Source organism: Oryzias latipes, chromosome 5 (genome assembly GCF_053564925.1).
Source record: "Oryzias latipes strain Hd-rR chromosome 5, Olatipes_Hd-rR_3.1".
Classification (NCBI taxonomy): domain Eukaryota; kingdom Metazoa; phylum Chordata; class Actinopteri; order Beloniformes; family Adrianichthyidae; genus Oryzias; species Oryzias latipes.
Window position 1 is genome coordinate 24,694,624 of NC_136241.1, and position 20,538 is coordinate 24,715,161.

At 40.6% G+C, this 20,538-nt stretch overlaps 1 long non-coding RNA gene across 1 annotated transcript; it reads left to right on the forward strand.

The window, feature by feature from the left end:
* Positions 1-9,105: 9,105 nt before the first annotated feature.
* On the forward strand, positions 9,106-10,248 carry LOC144992274 (uncharacterized). Its single transcript, XR_013656147.1, has 2 exons — positions 9,106-9,912; positions 9,998-10,248. It is a non-coding gene; the product is annotated as an uncharacterized LOC144992274 (long non-coding RNA).
* The last annotated feature ends 10,290 nt before the right edge of the window (positions 10,249-20,538 follow it).

The following is a 20,538-nucleotide window of genomic DNA, read 5'->3' on the forward strand; positions in this document are numbered from 1 at the left end:
AGTTCAAGGGAAAGAAAAAGTGAAAGGGAATCTAACACATGACCCTCTTAAAGGACACGCCTGAACTGGCCTTTTGTATTGGCTTCGCTTGACAGACACCAGGTGTAAAAAGAGGTATTCTCTTTGGGAGGGGGCGCCGTGGTGGAACTGGTATGACAGACAACTCGAGATCTTCGAAAAAGGCTGCAAATAATTAAAAAATATAATTTAAAATCCCTTTTTAAACAGATCCATCCATTTGACACACACATCTTAAAAGGTCAATTAAATGATGACATGAGGTCAATATTCTATTTGTTTTTTTAAAGCTTTGCAAACTTCAACTACAGTTTTTTGTGTGTTTTTAACATGTTCTTGTAACATACATTCATTCATTCATTTATCCATCTTCTAATCCGTTTGGTCCCTTTCGGGGTCACAGGGCTGCCAGAGCCTATCCTGGCCACTTGTGGGGGAAGGCAGGGTCCCTTTCAGGTCCCCCAGCTAGAACTTGAACTGGGGGCCTTTTAGCTGTGAGGCAAGAGGGCTAACTAATCACCGTGCCACCATGCAGTGGTTAGACATATATGAATTAAATTAAGCTCAAAACTGCATTTCCGAGTATTACAGTTTTTCTCAGTCACTTTAGTGCAATTCTCAGATCAGAATTGAAGTTTGCAAATACGTGTTTGCATTTCTCAAAACAATTTGTACAAACAGCAAAACACTTTGGATTTCTTGCAAAAGCATGTAACTTGCTCAAAATCTTTAGTTCATCTCTCAAAGCTAAGTCTTTATGTCATTGAACATGTCAGTGTCATCAGAATGTCAAGTCCTTGTGTCATTGTCTACGAACAAGACAGTCAAGTTACCTTTTCATGTTGTCAATATAACTGTGTACTTTAGAGGGAGGTTCTGATGTAAACTATGGCTAAAGTTTTGATGACAATTATTGTAAAATGTTAGTTACACCTTTTTTGTTTGATTGCAAGTGACTGGACAAGATTCACATTTACGCTTTTATTGTTCATATTGTAATTTGTTGACAGACCATGTCATACCAACATAGAAAAAAACCACTGCAAACAGTAACACAAAGGGAAAAAAAAGATAGGACAATATTCTGTACAACAGTACAGGCAGTGCAGTAGGAATTGGTGTGGTCTTCCTACACCTCTTGTCGTTCCTGTATGTTAGGCCACAAATTCTCATCCACATCACAGCAAATATCCTCTCTTGCAATGCAGCGAAATATGTTTGTGACATTATGACAACTTGGTCAACCATTTTGCAGTTAATGACTTATGGGATGAACTAATGACTAGGTGTTTTGAGGAGTAAGACTATTGCACAGGGAACTATATAATACATTTTGATCAACATGACATAAACAACTGATAATGTAGCGAAGAGCAGAGAATTGTACATAATCATTTGCATGGATGTACCAAAGCAATTGCAACTTGTTCAAAGAAGTGAGAAACTGCTTATATGATGTGCACAAGTGACATCATGATGTGAAGATTGAACAAATAGTTTTGGGAATTTCATTCTGATCTGAGAATTGTACTAAAGCGACTGAGAAAAACTGTAAAATACCTCAAAAGCCCCTCCCTGCTTGTTCATTGTGAACACGATGGATTCAACGAGTGTCCGTTTGTACGCAGCTTTAAAGGGGAGCGTAACTGTTCCAAAAAATGTTCACTGTTTCAGTAGAAATCTCCAGACGTGTTTGTTACATCAAGATGATCACCTGACTCAGTTGTGTTCCATCATTGATGAGCACCAATTGCTGGATGCTGCTGCCCCCACCCCCCTAAAATGATGGTTTTAACTTTACAACCAGAAATGAACTGTCAGGGCCGACATAAAGACAGCGTGGCGCAACAAACATAGGAGACGGGCTCTAATGGGACATAATGGATTCTGGGTCAACACCTGGCAATCTTTACATCAGGGATAGGAGGGGAGGGGGGTGTTTGACATTTTCCAGCAAGCGCTACACTTCATGCCTGAAATAAGAAGGTCAGCTGAATTCTGCATGGCTGGAAACAAAGAAGGCTCACATGCTGAACACGTGCAGGTTTAGGAAACAGAAAAAGGCTTCTGAAAGCAAAGCAGCGGGTTGTGAAATGAAGCCACCTGCTCTCATCCGTGGGAATTTCAGAGAATTCTTCTAACGACCGCGTTGCAGATTTGAACGCTAGTTGGCAAATCGCGGTGAAACACTCCGCCTCAGCTGCAGTTGACTTTTGGCGGACTGAGAAACCACAGCCGGTAGATGAAAAAGAAGCGCGTTTCTGACGGTTCCTGCTTCTTACAGACAACAGAAGAGAAGTCTGCTTTTCGTCCGTTGGTGGTGGATCTGCAGGATCCTTGAGAGGAAGCAGCCGGCGTCATCTCTGTGCTCCTGTTCGCTGAGATTTAGGCCCCTTCTTCCCAGTCCGGCTGCATGAAGGACTTCCAAGCCCTGGCGATGCAACACCGCCCCCTGCTGCATGCCTCTTCTCACCCCGCACATGTACGCGCTTGCCTTGCTGCAAAAAAAGTTCGGGTGTGTGACCTCAGATCTGCAGGCACAAACTTCTACTCCTCTTGAAAAAAGCAAAAAAAAAAAAAGCATTCCTTTCAGTTTGCTCTGAACCACATCTGCTTTTGCTTTGCAACCCCCCTCCCCCTACACACCCACTTTCAACTGGCTCTTAAAAAATACATCTTTAAGTAATAAATCCTGGGCTGTGCTGCTTATTTGTACGCTGTGCTCAGAAATTACTGGAGCTGTAATTGGTTACTTCCATAATTGCTCTGAAAGTAACACACGTCGTGGTCGGGGGACGCCAAAGGAGATAAACTGAAATGATGACAGAGTAAAGAGAGCATTTATTGGGTTTTCTCAGAGGATTCTGATGGAGCCGGCTTCAGCAGCGCCATGCGTACTGTTATCAGAGAGCCACTGGAGGGCAGTGAAAGAACTGAATGTGACAGTGGAGGTATCATCACAAGTAGATGCATGTAAGCCCGGTAAACAATCAGCAGAGTGTGAAAGAGAGGTCACGCATCATCGGCCCAGAAACACAAACACGGACCTCTGGCTCTCCATCTCTCCTTGAGCTCTCCTTCTCCAGCGCTCTCCTTTGCTCTGCTGCTGTGTAAATTTGGGAGGCTGGAAATATTGTGATAGACACATTTGAAATTGGCTTTGAGCTTTTTGTTGTTTACTCTGAGTTGCAGCAGGTGAAGGCTTGTACAGCATGTGCTGTGCAGAAGGAAAGAGCAGCGCGCTTCCAAAGTCCTGAGGACTGAGCTTTCACTGCAGCTCCACGCTACAAGCTTCAACGTTTTCTAAATAATCCACTCATACTGTAAGAAAAAAAAACACAAAAAAACAAGCTGAACAAATTTAGAGCATCAGAAACTTCTTAACTTTTAAACTTTTAAGAGGTGACTAGACTTCCCATTGATTTAATTTTAGCACGACATTCTTGGAAAAACTGTTTCTGCACTGAAATATTCTCTAAATAAAACTTTAACAAGGCCAGGAAAACCAAAATAAAGAATTAGAATTAAAGATACATTAAATGTAGAAAAATGACATTTACCACAACAAAAATAGCTGGAAAATGTTATGTGAGATTTTATTTTTACCTTTCGGTGGAGCCAAAAAACGATGACTGTTCTCTAAACCTAAAGTAAAATTAAAACTTTGAAGTGGAATACTTCAAAATGATTTAATACTACAAAAAAGGTGAATTATGGTATACAGGCAGAAGAAAATGAACATTTAAATCAGTTGAATAGTCATAAACAGTGCTAAAATATTAAGTTCAATGCTAAAAGGTTTCTTAAAGGGCTTATATCACACAAAATCAAATTTTGAGCTTTTAAGTGAATTATAATGTTAACTCCTTATAAAAAACAACCCCAAAGTGGAATTTTGAGTCTCCCTCTAAAACCTGCGCACTGAGCACCAGCCCCTCCCAATCCACGAAAACGAGCCGCTTCTCACTTTGTGATGTCACAAAGTGAAGAACAGCCCCTTCCAAGAAGAGTCTGCGCTGGCTGCACCGCCCCCAGGCTCACACACACCCCTTTTCTCCGTGAAGCTAGCGGTGATTGGCAAAACACATTTATTTAATATGCACAATATGCACATCCACCTTTACAAAAATTTGGTTGTTGTATTTTTTTGCGGGGGAAATGCAGACACGCTACAGAGGCCGATCTCTAGGTTGATGACGTCATCAAGCCTCCTTACTACCTACCGGGTAAGCAAATTTGCTGCAAAAATAACTTATATATCATTACAAAAAGGTATTCTTTAGTGTGCCAAAGGTAATATATGAATAGCTTACTCTGAAACACATAAGAAAAGTTCTTCAAGTTGCTAAATTGTGAAAAAAAATTATCTTAAAACCAACTTTACCAACCAACTTTTTTAGATTCTAATCGTTCAATTTGTTGAATCAATAGATAAATGACAAAAGCTAACTAATGCAATAATAAACGCAGAAAATATCATAATTACAAAGTATTTGTTGTTAGAGCTGGAAAGAAGGTAAACTTTTCTGGATTTGTTGAGTAAAAATTGTGGAAAAAAGATACATTTGGCCAAACATTTCAAATGCTAAATGCTCAATACACAAAAGAAATGGAGGATTCATCGTCTAACATTTTATTGTAAAAAGTTGTAATCCCCCCCCCCCAAAAAAAAATAAATAAATATATATATATATATATATATATATATATATATATATATATATATATATATATATATATATATATATATATATATATATATATATATATACATATTAAAAAAGGCGAATTGTGCTTAATCAGCAAAAGAAAGTGAAGGTTATAAAGAAGCTGAATAATCACGGATAATACTAAAGGCGCTAAATTAAATTCTGAAGACAGTTAGAGTCGTGCATTTTACTAATTAAACCGACAGAACTAAACATCACGTGTCTTTTCAGAGGCCAGTACTTATATTTCAGTGATTAAATGCTCCTTTTACTTGAAAAAAAATGGCAGAAGCTAACTAATTCTAACGAATGCAGAAAATATCAAGCTAACATCACTAAGATACATATTTGCTGAGGACAGTCTTTCAGAACTGGACAGAAGGTAAATGTTTCTGAATTTCTTGAATGAAAAATGTATAAAGAATTTAAATTCAAATAAAAATAGATCAATTTGGCCAAACAATTTGAAATGCTAAATGCTTAATATAAGCTAAGAAATTAGCTAAGAAGCTGAACTATCATGAACAAATCTCAATGTGCAATGCCAATAATGGTATAAGAGTTGCATGTTGCTAAATATTTATAGGTTTATAAAAGTATTGTAAAACAGATAATATATTTTGCAATTTTGAGCTTTACTCAAAAGAAATCTAAAATTAATATTTCATTTTATAAATGCTCAATTTGCTGACTCATTGGAAGAATGGCACAGGCTTACTAATACTAGCTAAATCAGAAAATATCAAGCTAACTTTATGAAGGTTCATTTGCTAAAGACAGAGTGTTAAAGCAGAAAAAGTGAGCATTTTTGTCATTTATTAAGTAAAAAATCTGTTAATTATTTCAATAAAAAACGTACATTTTGCCAAATATTGCTTAATAAGTTCAAGAACTGTAGGATTGTCATGTGATAGCAGGAATTAGCATCAGCAAAATAATATAGTAAAGACACTTTCAAATTCTCTTAAAGGCAGTTTATCATCTGCATTCAATGAAAAGTGTTTTTGGATCGCTAATAAACTTCAAGCAGACAGTAGTCTGCTTGCTCCTTTCTACAGTACAGCCTTAGCCTAAATTTATGCCCACAAACTCTCAGTTTTTCTAAATCAGGTGTTCCTATTATCAAAAAGACCTTGCACACACAAACAGGGTGTTATCATTGAGGACAAAGATGCTTAGGTGAAAGATTGATGGTTGGGGAGCAGAAATGGCGTTTGGAATGCGTGAGAGGCCACTGGCTGGAGCGGATTCTCAGCTGAAACTAGGCGGCGGTAAAACCTGCAGTCGCTTTTCAAAAGGAAACCCAGTCTTTTTAGTGCAAATCACAGCTCAGCTGCTGAGCGCTCCGGTGTGACCACACTCAGGCGTTTGGATTGACCTCTCCTTTCACTGCTCTGACGGGACAGACGGTTGATCGGGTTGACACCCATTTTTTTTTTTTTTTGCTCTCCGCTGTCATTCACCTGTTAATTCATATTTCATCAGAAGGACTCTGGGACGGCGTCCCAGGCCTGACAGGTAGCATCCCCGTTCTTCTCCACCCTTGGCCATTTGACATTATGTGTTTTACCCACCCCGAAACGACGTTTGCATCGATCCTGTTGGGCGTCCAACGAGAACTGGAATGTCCTCCAAAATGGTCGCATTTTTCTGCATAAACGCTTTCTCCAGGGAACCGGCGGGACATACGTTTTTCAAGGGAAGGTTTGCGCGGTTGCTCTTTTTGCTTGTTGCATCAGTAGCTGCGTCTATTTCCTGGTGGTCGGCTTTCTTCCTTCGACCTGCATGCTGCAAGTGTATCTTTTCAGCCCTACCTCTTTGTGGCTTGTGTGTTTCTGGCTTTCTGGACTTCTTTGGCGGGATTCCCAAAAAGGAGCTACAATGTTGGACAGAAACAAAAGCCCAGGAAGCTGAGAAACGAGGGAGGGGTGGGGGGCAGGTAAGGCCCGTTCCCCGGCGGGTCTGTTCTGTAATCCTTCCATGCAAGTCATCCCAGATCAGCCTGCACATTCAACATCCTATTAAGTTGTGAGAGTGCCATATAGAAAGAGGGCTGTTGAGCAAAATGAAAAAAAAAAAAGCATTGAATTATTCTCAGCGAGCTGCGGCGGGTAATGTAATGCCTCTTATAGCTGTCAGATGCTGTTACAGCCACCGTGTGGCGTCACAAATCCAGCCGCGGTACAGAACAATAACGGCTGTACTTTGGTTTAAAATAAACAACAACACATACATAAAAGATTGAATACACTTTTTTAATGTCTAGTGGCCAATAAATGTCAATTGAAAAACAGAAAAGAATTTGTCAATTGTATTCAGAATCACAAGATTTATTTAAAGTCGCATCAATGTTCAATGTTGTTTTCAATTTCAAATAAACCAGTTTAGCTTTGGGGATGTAGGAGTTGTCATGTAAGCAGTGCATTGAGTTGCGATGACAGAAACACTGATATCTAGAGAAGCGCAAAGACTCTTCTGTTTAGTTCAGAGAGCTGGTAGGGAAATCCGATGTAATAGAAAATCGAATTGAATAATAATGAAGACAAAAATATAAGGTGTGAGTCTGATTACCAGGACCGGGACAGGATTACTCTTTTTGGGAGTAAAACGGGACAGGAGTAAAAATCTGCTCCCGTTTCATCCTCTAGTGTGAATAAAAAATGAGGCATTTGCCTAAATAGCCAAACTCAAGGCTCAGAATGTAAACACTGAGGTGACCACGTGGTTTTCTGTGGCCGTCTCTCTGATTTAAAGCTAACCTGACCTGATCATGACTCAGGACGGTAAACGGGTTTATGTACTCCCTTTCAAACGTTGATTTATTCATTCAATTGTAAAATAAAAATAAGCATTCTTTTTCAAACAATACTTCCAGTTCCTTTGGCGTCTTTAACATAAACACATTTCATCTGGTTTTGGATCTTAAAAAGTCTGTTTAACGGTCTCAATCACCCATTTTATCAGGGACCCCCAGAAAACCATTTGGTCGACACAACATTTATTTCTTGCGTTTTAAAATGAAGTTGAAAACTTGGAGGTGAGTGTGATGGAGGTGAACTCTTGAAATCCAGAACCAGCTCCACTGTAAGCTCTAAGGCTAGGGTTAGGGTTAAGGTTAGGGTTAGGGTGAAGGTTAATTTTAGGGTTAATGTTAAGGTTACGGTTAGGGTTAATGTTAATGGTAGGTATAGGGTAAGGGTGAAGGTTATTGTAAGTGTTAATGTTACGGTTAAGGTTAGGGTTAAGGTCAATGTTAGGGTTAGGGTTAAGGTTAATGGTAGAGTTAGCATTAAGGTTAAGGTTAGGGTTAATATTAATTCACACATGCAACCGTTAACATTTAGTCTTGGACGCACCAAATAAACGTGCGGGCAATGCAGTAATGTGTATGAATTTCGAATAGTTTTCGTAATAGGTTGAACACAAATCGTGCAAATAAAATCAGCAGAAAAATAAAACACCAAGAAGAAACCTTTATGAAAACAATGTAAATTCCTGGAAAACCTACGGACTTCTATTGGTTGCAATGGCGACATGTTAAAACGGTAAGGCCATTGCTCTGATTTGATTTTTTTATCCTATAGTTTGAGACAATTTTGCTAATTAAAAAAGAGAAAGAATACCATCCATCGTCCCCTCATCCCAGTCTTGTTCTGTTTCAAGAAATGTACTCTGTGTGAGCATGTCTGGCAGCAGAACCATCAAGCAGATATAATTTGCAACACGCAGACTTGTGGCCTTGATGTGGAAAATGATGTGTTCTTAATGGCAGCATCACTGATGGAAAATCATCCAAAGTCTTTATGAAAGACAACAGAATTTCCATCTTTAGAGCCGGGCAGGCCAACCTCAGAGTCCGTGCTCGAGAATGAGGCTTTTGTTTTTGTTGGAGGCTCACACAGAGGAATCATTGTGCGGTTCTTTGTGTATCACACAGAGAGCATGGCGAGACCAACAAATACAGACTGGGAGGGGGGAGGGGGGGTGGTGGTGCCAAGAGGATATGCAAGGGCCAATTTACTGCAGAGAGGCTGAGCGTCTGATCCCCTCAGACGGCGGCACAAAGCTCGGGTTCAGCTGCTTACAGAAAACCTTCTCCAACCCCACATGAGAGGTTTTTAGGCAAAGTTTTGCCAACAGGTTAACAGCAAAATGTTTACATTGTGTCTGAATTTCCTCACTACTCAATGCACTGTACAAGGCCTTTGCTAATTGTCTGGACACACCTGAGCCATGTGAGCAGTCATGAGTATGGCTTGGATGTCTGGAAATCATGCAGACATACTGGCCTTCAAGGCCTGGAGTTGCCCGTCGCCTGCTAGGTAGTAGTGAGAGAATTTGGGCATAGCCTTAGGGGCAAAGATTAGCTGAAATTTGCCATTTGGTTAAATAAATAATTAAAATGTAAGAGAACAATAATTAGAATAATCAACAGTTTTGAGGTAGAAAGTAGCTAAGAATAAAGAAAAACTCATCCCAAACATATAATTGTTTGGTTCCACCAAAAGTGGAGCCCTTGTTGTGCACACCTACTTTATGTGGTGCAATAGAGCCACTAAACTAGTGGGAGAATGTACACACAGAAACGGACATCAGGGGAATTTGAAAACAGAGAAAAGCAGCTTTTCTGCTGATATGCAACTCTTCATAGCAGTGAAGTGCTTACGCAATCTACGTAAATCCGCTGATGTTATGAAGAAAGGCAGCTTTGCGTCAGTACACAACACTTTATGTTAGGAATTTGTTGCGTACTGTTGTATAGCCAATACAAAATGCCGCTTTTCTCCACGATTGGGTGAGCTGATTCAACATAATTGAGTAAATGTTCGATTGGTTACAGAGTGTGTGTTACTTTGGTGTCCCCGGCGACACATCCGGTGTTAAACGATTAAAAACCAGTTTAAATGTCAGATTGTTGACAGTGTTTGAGACACAATCCAATATTCAAAAAAATGTAGACCTTTTTTTTCATTACAATTTACAAAGTACTAAGTGTCTCCAGTGTGGGACGGATCTTATTTTCAACAACTGGGATTCTGATATGGTGCCTCTGTCGGACTCCTCCCCCTCTCCTCTCCGCTTGGCTCCTGATTCATCCCAGCTGCGACCACTTACCTCATCACCTCATCCGCCTACTTAAGGAGTTCCAGGATCATCAGTCTTCGCCAGTCCGTTGCCCCTGATGGTGCATATTGGCCTTCACGTCTAGTTCACGTTTGCTTCCTAGTTTCTAGCTAGCAGTTAATGAACGTTGCTTTACCTGTCTGCAGGAAACCCCAGTCACGAGTGGTCGCCCAAACCTGTTGCACTCTGGGAACCTCCTCTGGTCTGCTTCCCCTGACCTCACCACGAGCCTCTGCCGAGTAATCACCCTCAAGAGACGGATCCACGCTGCCGACTCCGGACTCTGTGAGGACATCAACCAGTGACGCCACGGGCCGTAGTCTCTCTATCTCTGGACCTCCAGAAACTGTGCCTTACCTGTCCAGCTACCTCATTAAATCCCCTTTCCTCTTGCCAAGTTACCTGAGCTCTGTGTCTCATTCCGGGTTCCAGCATCTGGGTCTCTGTCGTTCTGTAGCCATGACAGATTCTCTCATATAGTGAATGGGCAAATCTGGTGTATATTTGTACAAACCTCTTCTGTAGCTGAAACTTAGCTTTCTTTTTATGAATTATTTGTTTACACATCGGGGTTGGATGAAAACATCTGTGTTTTTGTAGAGGTCAGCAGGCAGGTGGTGCTCAGGTCAATGGATGGATGAAAGGAATGTACGACAATGTTGCCGTACGTTGGACATGGTCTCCCAAACCCCTCCATGGGGGAGGAGCCTAAGAACCTCACACTATCTGACACCTGGAAGGAAAACTGAAGGAACCACTGATGGAGCCCCTTCCACCATGCATCAAGAGAACACAAGCCCAACAATCATGGATGCCGGGGGGTCTAATCTAAACCCCCATTATGCAGAAAAGCCCCACCATTGCCAGGTGAAAGGCCTGCCACTGCCCAAGAAGTTCTGAGCATCCCCAAAGGTGGTTAAGGGCCACCCTGAAGGCGCCTAGATGGAACCCTGGGCAGAAAGCCCAACCCCCCCACACTTCCACCACCACATTCTTCAGACAAAAACCCACCATCCAACATGGTTTCTGCAAAAATCAAATGTTTTTAGAACCACATTTATCATTTTTGATGCCATCCGTCACAGAGATTGTACGGGACGTGCCAGATAATTCTTATTTCCACTATTTTTCGAAGTGTGTTTTGATTCTACCTTTGACACAAACCACATTTTCAGCCTCTTTCTGATGATTCGCAGCTGTGAGGCTGCAATTGACATCTAACAGTTTTGGCAGCCATTGTTCCAAACTCACTTATCATTAGATTTTCTTTTTTTTTTTTAAGAAAAGACTAAATCCCCTTCTGCTTTGTCTATTAAAGTCTTGCAGCCGTGCTACTACTTTTCATCCAAGCAGAAAAAGTCATGCGCTTTGAGTTGTTTTTATTATTTTTTCAGATTTAAATGCACATAAATTAGATATATTTTGTGCAGTACCTCAGTTCTTTTTCTATTTAAAGAAGTTCTCTCTGATTATCATTTCTTTCTATCATCAAATATTTTATTTTCCAGCCTCAGGTAATAATTTGTGATCAATTGGCGGCAGAGTTCCAATATTACTGATAATGAGATTCCTCTCGTGCAGATGTCATTAAACACCATCTGTCTCATAACATTTCTCCTGAACTTTTTCATCTCCACGACCCACCAAAGCCCATTTTGTTTTTAAACTCAACTCCCATGCAGCAAGAGTTAATAACTCGGACATGCAGAAACCAAACCAAAACTCTGAACTTTTACCAATATATATACATGGAAGCCACTACCCAGGATGAAACATCCAAAATGCATGAATACATCAGGCTCAAGGCCCCAACTGACAGTGTGCTCAGTGAACGTCTCAAGCAATGGAGAGCAGAGGATACAGTGCTGGAGGACAGATCCTCATGGGAGGACAAACACCCTGCATGGGATGTACCACCAGACCATAACTGATGGTGGCTGATATCAAGAAGTCCTACCAATGTCTAGAAAGGGCTGGCCTACAGAACAGCACTGAAACACTCATCCTGGCAGCTTAGGAACAAGCCCTGAGCACAAGAGCGATAGAGGCTCAGATCTACCACACCAGACAAGACCCAAGGTGTAGGCTGTGCAAAGAGGCCCCTGAAACAATCCAGCACATAACTGCAGGGTGTAAGATGCTGGCAGGGAAAGCATACGAGCGCCACAATCAAGTGGCTGGAATAATATACAGGAACATGTGTGCAGAATATGAACTGGAAACCCCAAGGTCAAAATGGGAAACACCTCAAAAAGGTGGTAGAGAATGAGAGGGCAAAGATCCTGTGGGACTTCCAGATCCAGACTGATAGAATGGTAATGGGGAACCAACCAGACATTGTAGTGGTGCATAAAGAACAGAGGAAAGCCATTGTGGTGGATGTGGCAGTGCCAAGCGATGGGAACATCAGGAAGAAGGAACATGAGACAGGCTTAAGCTGATTTTTATGGTCCTTGGGGAACACAGTCAAATTTTTGAAGAGACAAAAAGTTGAAATGTATTCAATCATTTTGTCGAAACCTTTTAAAACATCTTTCCACATCAGATTTTTTAAAATCTTGGTTATGATAGAAGCTCCATTTTGTTTTTGAATCAGCAGACGACCTTACAGCTTCAGATGACCACAAAACCCTCTTGAAATTCCTGCAGTAGTGTGATCCACTTGGCTTCCCCTCCTCAACGCTTAGTACCGCTGTAATATAATTCGGCTCAGAGATACAGAGTTTTATGGAGCTAATTTGGCCAAACGTTCACAATTTGAGACATATGATCGCGCAGATGGCCGGCGGGGAAGTGGATTATGCTGCAGGAATGGTTTGAGGAGATCATAACGCTTCACCCCCTGAGGAAACCTGTCAGCAATTACAGTCACAGTAAGTGACAGGAATGTTGGCTGACCACATTTTATGTTTCAATCCAAACAAGAAAAGCAAACCCTTTTTACTAACTGGCCATAAAAGCTGAAGGGCAGCGTTCTGTGAGGTGAATTTGAAAATGGCTCAGTTTGAGACACTAATTAGCAAATTGGAAAAACGGTGCCTATGTTCAGACTTTATTCCAGTTTGATAGTTGTCCGTTGGCTACAGTTTGTTTTTGTGAAAACAATATTTTGTTGGCATGAGACAAAAATGGGTGGAACAAAATCTAATGCTGCCCCTCCCCCCCCTGCTCCCTTTCTATCTGCCCTCATTGGCTGAGCGGCTGCTAGCCCCTCCCCCTATGCCTCTATCACCCTGGTCAGAGCTGCACAATGTACTCAAAAACAACACTGTATTCAAAATGGCGGCTTTTCTGTTGGTTTTATCTCCATAGCAACCATTTTATGTTTTTGTCACCTGGAGCTGACGAACAAATCTATGTAAGTTTTAGAAGACTCAGCCAAAGTAAATTTGGGATTTCCTTAGCAACGAAGGTTTTTTGTTATCCACGCCCACATCCCTAACATGTTTATATTGTATGTTATATCGTTTTGTCCATCTTGAGCCAGGGATTCATTTATAGAATTATTCACAATATTCCGGTGAAGAACATATGCGAAAAACAGAGACACGTTGCTTTCACGAGCTCACCACACTGGCACCATTCAAAACCCACAACTTCTAATTCCAACATCTTTCCCATGTTGCTTTCCAATGAGTATCCATTAATCAAAGGAGGAGTCTACATTTGTAGGTGGTACTAAAATTGATCAATTTTTATTTTTTGTGGGGATGGAATTCAAGAGGGCGCCCTCTTCCCAGGATCAAAGGTCAACAAAACTTTGGTTGTGATTGTAGACTTAAGCTGGGGGTGTGCGTGTACATATTTGTGAAGATTGCTAGAACTAGAAGCTCCAGGTCCTGTGGGCATCCCATAATAATTGCAAAAATTCCTTTTGATCTCTCAGATGTGGGTTTGATTTACGTGTTCTTTGCATGGTTTATTCGTACCTCTTCCATGGTTTTAATAACCATAAAGACCACAACTTTTCTCTCTTTTTCTACGTATTTTCATGCCTGACCAATTTTCATATGTGCAAATTGTACGTAGTGGCTGTGTGACACGACTTTTAGAAACTCACCTGTCAGTATTAACCCTTATGCTATCTTAGATGACCCCACCCTTACATTGACGTGTTCTCCCTACCATGACAAAGGTGGATAAAGGTGGAAAGATTTCATGTAATCCATGGACACCAGTGAAGATCACAAATCATTGAAGAAAAAAGGTTCAGAGCACTGTCTAGTGGGGTCTAGATGACCCAACTCCCAATGTTAAAGTGCCTAGGATAGCACAAGGGGTATTACAGCAGGAATCCATTTTTATTTTTAATAAATGTGACATTTATGGTAATAAATATAGCGAATTCAACACTGTTGACTTATGATTCCATTTTATTTTTTAAAAGGAAAAGTACTAAAACAAACAATTTCTAAGTTTGCAGATGGCGAGTGTTTAGATAAAAAACGTTTTGAATCGGTGCTTAATCGCAGAATGATCATATTTCCACCTTTTTTCGGCCACATAAACAGATTTACTTTTGTGCAGAGGATGCAGCATGACCCCCCCCCCCCCCCCCCGCCCGCCTCCACCCACGGCTGAACTATGATGCTGCAGCCACAGCGATCCCTGCAGAAAACATTAAAGGTATGTCAGAAAACAAACATACTCTACATGTTACGGTTCATGAGCAAAACTGTCCTCCTGAATAGAAAAGAGATTGCTGCCCTAATCCACTGAATATCTATGAGCTCTGACCACAAAAAAAAGAAAATCTCTATTTTTGGTTAGGCAGCTCCCTCTTGGAAGTCAGTTTCTTTTAACTGTGGATCTTCCAGCTCCTATCAGCCATTTTTTATCAACCTCTGTTTGCTGGTGCTGTGAGGCGGGCGCACAGCCTCCGTGTGCGCGGTTGAGCGGGCGTCTGGCTGCAGACCTTCATGCGAGTTTCGAACGGCTGCCTTCATCTCCTGTTCCCTCGATCAAAGTTCCGGGTCTATTCTGGGATGCAGATTGACAGCAATGTCAACCCCGGGACGCAGCGTGCAGAAAAAGGAAAAAAGAAAAAGAAAACCCATGTTGTGTGCAAAGTCGCCTTTGGGTGTTTACAGCTGAACATCTTCTACCTGCTTAAATTAATTTCTAAGATATTTAATCTTTGATACTTTTCTTATCTTTTTGTGGCAGGTCTTGCTCGGTTACCATGGCAACACAACACAATGTCCAAAGTCGTGGCCTTCACGGGACTCTCTGAACCCAAATTCTCCAAAAGCTCTGAGAGGCATTTTAAAGATGAACAAGATATGAGATTAAATGAATTAAACTGAGTGACCCCTCCCCCTCGTGTTCCAAACAGGAAGTACCCCCAATAAGCCAAAATCCGATAGACTTCTATTGAAAAATAAACAGCTATTACTCAGTCATTGAAAGTTATAAACTGACCAATCAGACGTCTCAATAAAAGTCTGTGGTCTCACGTAAAACGTTCGAGACGTTTGGTTCACAAAGGTGGACTTCCAACAGGCTCAATCCTGATTGCTGAGAGTGGTTGTCATAGAAATGTTGACTCAGACCACCTCGGACCAATCAATGCTTACTGACGACTTCCGTATCGTGAAGACATAGCACTTAAATTAACTTGTTTTTGTTGGATTTAGAAGTAAGCAATTTTCTTTGGGTGACAACACACTCAGACTCAGTGACATGTGGTCAGGTGAGGCAAGTGAGGCAGAGCCTCACCTGTCATAATCATGAGAAAATAGAAAAAGGTAAATTAATTAAATGTTATCTTCAACTGATCTGTGTTAAATACACATTTTCAGTCAACTCAACACGTTAAAACCCCCAAATTTTAGTGTTGCGCGATCACAGACGGAGCGGAAACTCCGGGTGAGGCTCTGGAGCGCTGTGCCTCATGTCTGACTGCAGGGCTCAATGTTACAGTGATGTGTGCTGAAAACGCTGCTGTAGGCCCATAGAAAAGGCTTTAGGTGAGGCATGCCTCACCAGCAGGGGGCAGACGTGAGCTGACAGCTGCTTTGTAGCTACACTGCTGCCTCAGAAACAGAAACTGAGGACGTCTTTCTCCATTGAGAGGGAGAAACTCCTATAAAATAAAGGAAAATGAGGAAGACTTTTCCAACACATCATAAAGCCTTTTGTGGAGAAGGATCGGCACACGGATTCAAAAAGTAAGGTCAGACATGTATTCAATATTGTTTTTTTTTTAATATCATGGGAGAAAGTGGAAAAAAATGTAAATAAAATCATTTATTTATTTTATTTTTATGATCATTTTCACAGACAACATTTGATAACTGATTAAAGCACCAGAATTTGAAGTTGGAATAATACCAGAAATAGTTACTGAGGTTCAAATGTGTGCTGAACATATCTGTATACTTTAATTTGTTTACAGTGGATGAATAATTTATACACAAGAAGAGTGTTCTGACCGTCTATAAAAGAAATATTCTCTGTAGGACAAATATGCTCTTGTGTGTATTTTATAAGCTGTTAGCTGCCGTTGGATGAATGGTGAAATATTTAGTTCTTTCATTGTAAATCTGACTCCAGAGGATTTAGTGCCTCACCAGCCATCAACCTCACCGCACGTCACTGCTCAGACTATGGTCACATATCCCAAAATGCCACAGCGTAGACGACCTAAGAACAAGTTTTTCAGCGAATTTGGCAGGAGGCCGCAGTGGCATTTGTAAACAGGAGGCTGTGGTCGAATTTTCAAATGCTGAATGATAGCCGGGAAAGGTTTTCAGAAAAAGGCTAAATCTTTACAGCGACCGGACAATTTGTTTTTTAAGAGTTGACATCGGTCAGTAACCACTCAGGCACATTTTGAGGTCGCGCGGGGTCATTGCAGTAACAGGAAGACCTTCTTTCTTGGACCTTTAGGTAGTTGGCGGCCGGTGGCACTTGCTATGGACGGCTTCTGTCCGGAGACATTTACACTTTGTCCAATCAGAGCGATCCAGCTTCCACCCCCCTGTTGCCCCATTTCATAATGGCGTCATCCCCGCCTGACTGACTGCCCCCTGACACCATCTTCATTCATTACTACGTCAACAATTTAAAAAAAATAAGGTTGAAGAGGCACTACAACTTGAAACTGCAGTGTAGTGCGCCCCCTAGTGGAAGCATTTAAACCCAAAAGAGCCCTACCAAGCTCCATTGACCGGTTGAACACAGAAACGATGAGTTTACTCTGAATTGCATTTCCACATCTCTCTTATTTCCTATTTTCGTGTATGTTTTCAGAAAGGACGACAGTTTTCAGCTGCTTTGACCTTAACTCCATACAATCGCCCTTTATTATGCAGGGGGGAGCAGCCCATGACTGACTAAAAAAAAAAACACCCTCATTTCTAAAAGTGTGCTGCTTTATGCAAATAAATGTACACTCAGAGGGTCAAATTTGACATAACTCTCAGGAGAAGTAGAAGGAACAAGCTTTTTTTTCACATTCTGAGGATTCCAGCAATGATAACTCAATACTAAGAAAAAGTCTAATTGCCAAAAAATGGTAAAAGATTAAATCTAAATTGCTAGATTTGGTAGATGGTTTTAAAATCACTGTACTGTGGTCATGTGATGATTTTTATGGATATTTATCACTATATATTCTGGTTTTAACTATTTTAACACTCTTTTTAATTGTACATACTTACTTTTTACGACTATGTAACTATTTCCCTGTCTATCTATTTATGTAATTTATGACAATATCTCTTAGGTTTGATGTATCTTTATGTATTTACTTTTGGTGTTTCTTTGTTTGTTTTGTTATTTGTTAGGGTATGGTCACTTCCAGGGTTGGGGGTTGCTGGAGCCTATCCCAAATGCTGTTGCGCAAAGGTGTGTGGTGGTGGGGTTACACCCTGAACAGGTTGCCAGTCTGTCACAGGATCGCACACTCACACCTAGAAGCAATTTAAATATACCAATTAACCAACGTAGCATGTTTTTTAAACTGCGGGAGGAAACCGGAGTGTCACAAGTCAGAGCTCTGTCTCCCCCTCTGGTCACTATCGGAACCACCTCCTGAGTTTTAACCACGCAACATCTCCCTCAAAATAAATAAATCTGATCCCTAAACATCCTCCGTGTCTTCAATGCAATGTAATGAGACACACAGACAGAAATGTGAAGGTATCTGTAAATCTATGACGTGGATAACAGGATAAATGATCAGCTAGTTAGCATGTAGCCTTTCAGCCTTCGAATGTAAAGCGACTGCTAAAGAGTATGTTAATAAAAGACAAGTCCTGAATATTCTTATTCTTATTCGACCCTAAACTACAATATCAGCTGTCTGTCTGTCTACCGGCCAGCCAGCTGCCCGAATGCTGGCATGACAAGCAAAAGAGCTCCGCGGCGGAGCTATAGGAGCTATGTCTGGTGACTTGTATGGCCGAGCTATCATAAATCTTATGATATTTTTTTTATATTCATTGAGACAGTAATACATTGATCATTCTTGTTTTTCTTTTTCCTTTCTGGACGAATGTGGGTCACAGAGACACGAAAGTTACAGCTGAAAGCGGCTTTTGCGGCCGGACGGAGAGCATATCCGTGTATGAATGACTTATGACGTGAATAATTATTGCATTCGAACAAATTAATTATTTCATTCACACGAGTTAATCATTTCGAGGGAACGAAATAGTATTTCAAGGGAACTGAATATTATCTTGTGGGAACAGAATAGTATTTCATGCAAACAAGATATTAATTTGTGGGAACAAAATATTGATCTGTGGGAACGAGATATATTTTAATTTTTTAATGTCAGGACACGGGCTCCGTACACTAAAACTTACTACCAAATAGGATAAGGAATGGATTACGTTATCCTTTCCCAACTATGACACATTACAGAAAATGATTTGGGCCCTTCACAATAAGAGCAAAGAACCAAAGAACACTTTTCTTCTGGGGTTTTCAAGTTAATTTGACTTTTTAAAAATTGTATTTAATTTTGGGTAGAAGTAATTAACAATGCCAAAAAAGTACAACGAAATTAATAGTAAAAAATAAATACCAGTGTCCAGATGTGACTGTGTTTTCCAGGGTCAAAAAGCCTGCTTTTCCAGTTAAACTGAGAAAAGCACAAACCTGAAACTTTGATGGTGGAGTGAGTTCACAGAACCTGAAAAAGGATTTTTATTTTTTAAAGTGTAAAATAACGTCACACTTGGACTCGAGAACCTAAACCACATTTCCACACTGGATTATTTTTCAAGGCTTTGCATGAAGTTGAACAGAAAAGCAGCGTTCACCGCCAAAGCGAGTGTGTGCAATACTTCCCTGCACTTATGTCATCCCTTATAAAGGGAGAAGCAGAAGTCCAAAGCGGGGACGTTCTTTGGTGTGAGCTGAACTCACCACCTCTCCGCTTCCCTGATTTTGTGAGCCAAATATAAATCTGAAACCCAAAAGCGGTGTTCCATGGCCTGCAGGCACTACCTGCATTCGCCCAAGCAGATGCTACACTGCCCTAACTCTCCCTTCTCTGCCCTTGCCACCCTGGTCATAGCTGTATGTCACAAACACAAACTGACTCACAAAATGGCTTTGGTTTTATCTCCATAGCAACCATTTTATGTTTTGGTCGCCTGGGGGTCACAAAACAAAGCTGTGTAAGTTTTGGAAGAATAATTGAGGTTTTTTTAACATGTTCATATCATGTGTTATATCATTTAGTTCAGCCTGAGCCAGGGATTTGTATAATACATTTTCACTATATTCTGGTAAGATTTGAGCGAGCATGAGGGGAACGCCACTTCTAATCCCCCCCCCCCCCCCCCCCCCCCAAGTAGCTTCCGAATGACGCTGGAGGAGTTAAGAGGCAATAGATATAGATAGATAGAGTTTAAATTTGTAAAAAGGTACTAAAGGTGACTTATTTATAAATTCCAGATGGGAGTATCTTCCCAAGGTCAAACATCAACAAAACTTTGGTTGTAGTTTAGTAAAAAAATTCAAGGGATTGTAGCGTGTGAATTCCTTTTTCAAAATCACTTAAAAATTTTCTTTCTCATACTGTATGAAAATGTGAAAATGAACAGATTTTTACACCATATGGCCTCCACCTCATAGGTCCTGTGGCCATCCCATAATAATTCTAAAACATTCTTTGAAACTCTCAGACGTGTGTTTTAGTTTCTTTGGTGGATTTTGAAATATATTTTGGAGCTCTGTTACAGATTTTTTCGATGTTTTCCTTGTGTTGTTTGTCATATTTTTCTTTTTTTTCTTTTTTAGGGGTGGGGCGTCACTTACTATATTCTTAAATATTTAGCTGTGTACAAGTGTCGGTGAGTTTTTAATGTGGCACGGGGTCAAATTATTGCACAAAGATGCGATTTGAAAGAATATGTGCAAAAAACAACTGACGTCCATTGAGGTCAAAGTTGACCAGTTGACATGGCAACCACCTGCAAAACATGGATGTGAATTATTCCCTTTCGGTCAAAATAATTATAGAATCGTTTCTATGTGGAGAGAAATTAGACTCAGTCGGATTTGTGCGTGCATAATTCTTGATTTGTACGTAAATTAGGATTCGTGTATGCATATTCTTGCTTTTTGCGTGCGTAAATTAGGATTTGTGCATAAATTTGTATTTGTGCGTGATTTGTTACTCACATAATAAGTTTTGTGTATAAGTTAAAAAAATATAAAATGAAAA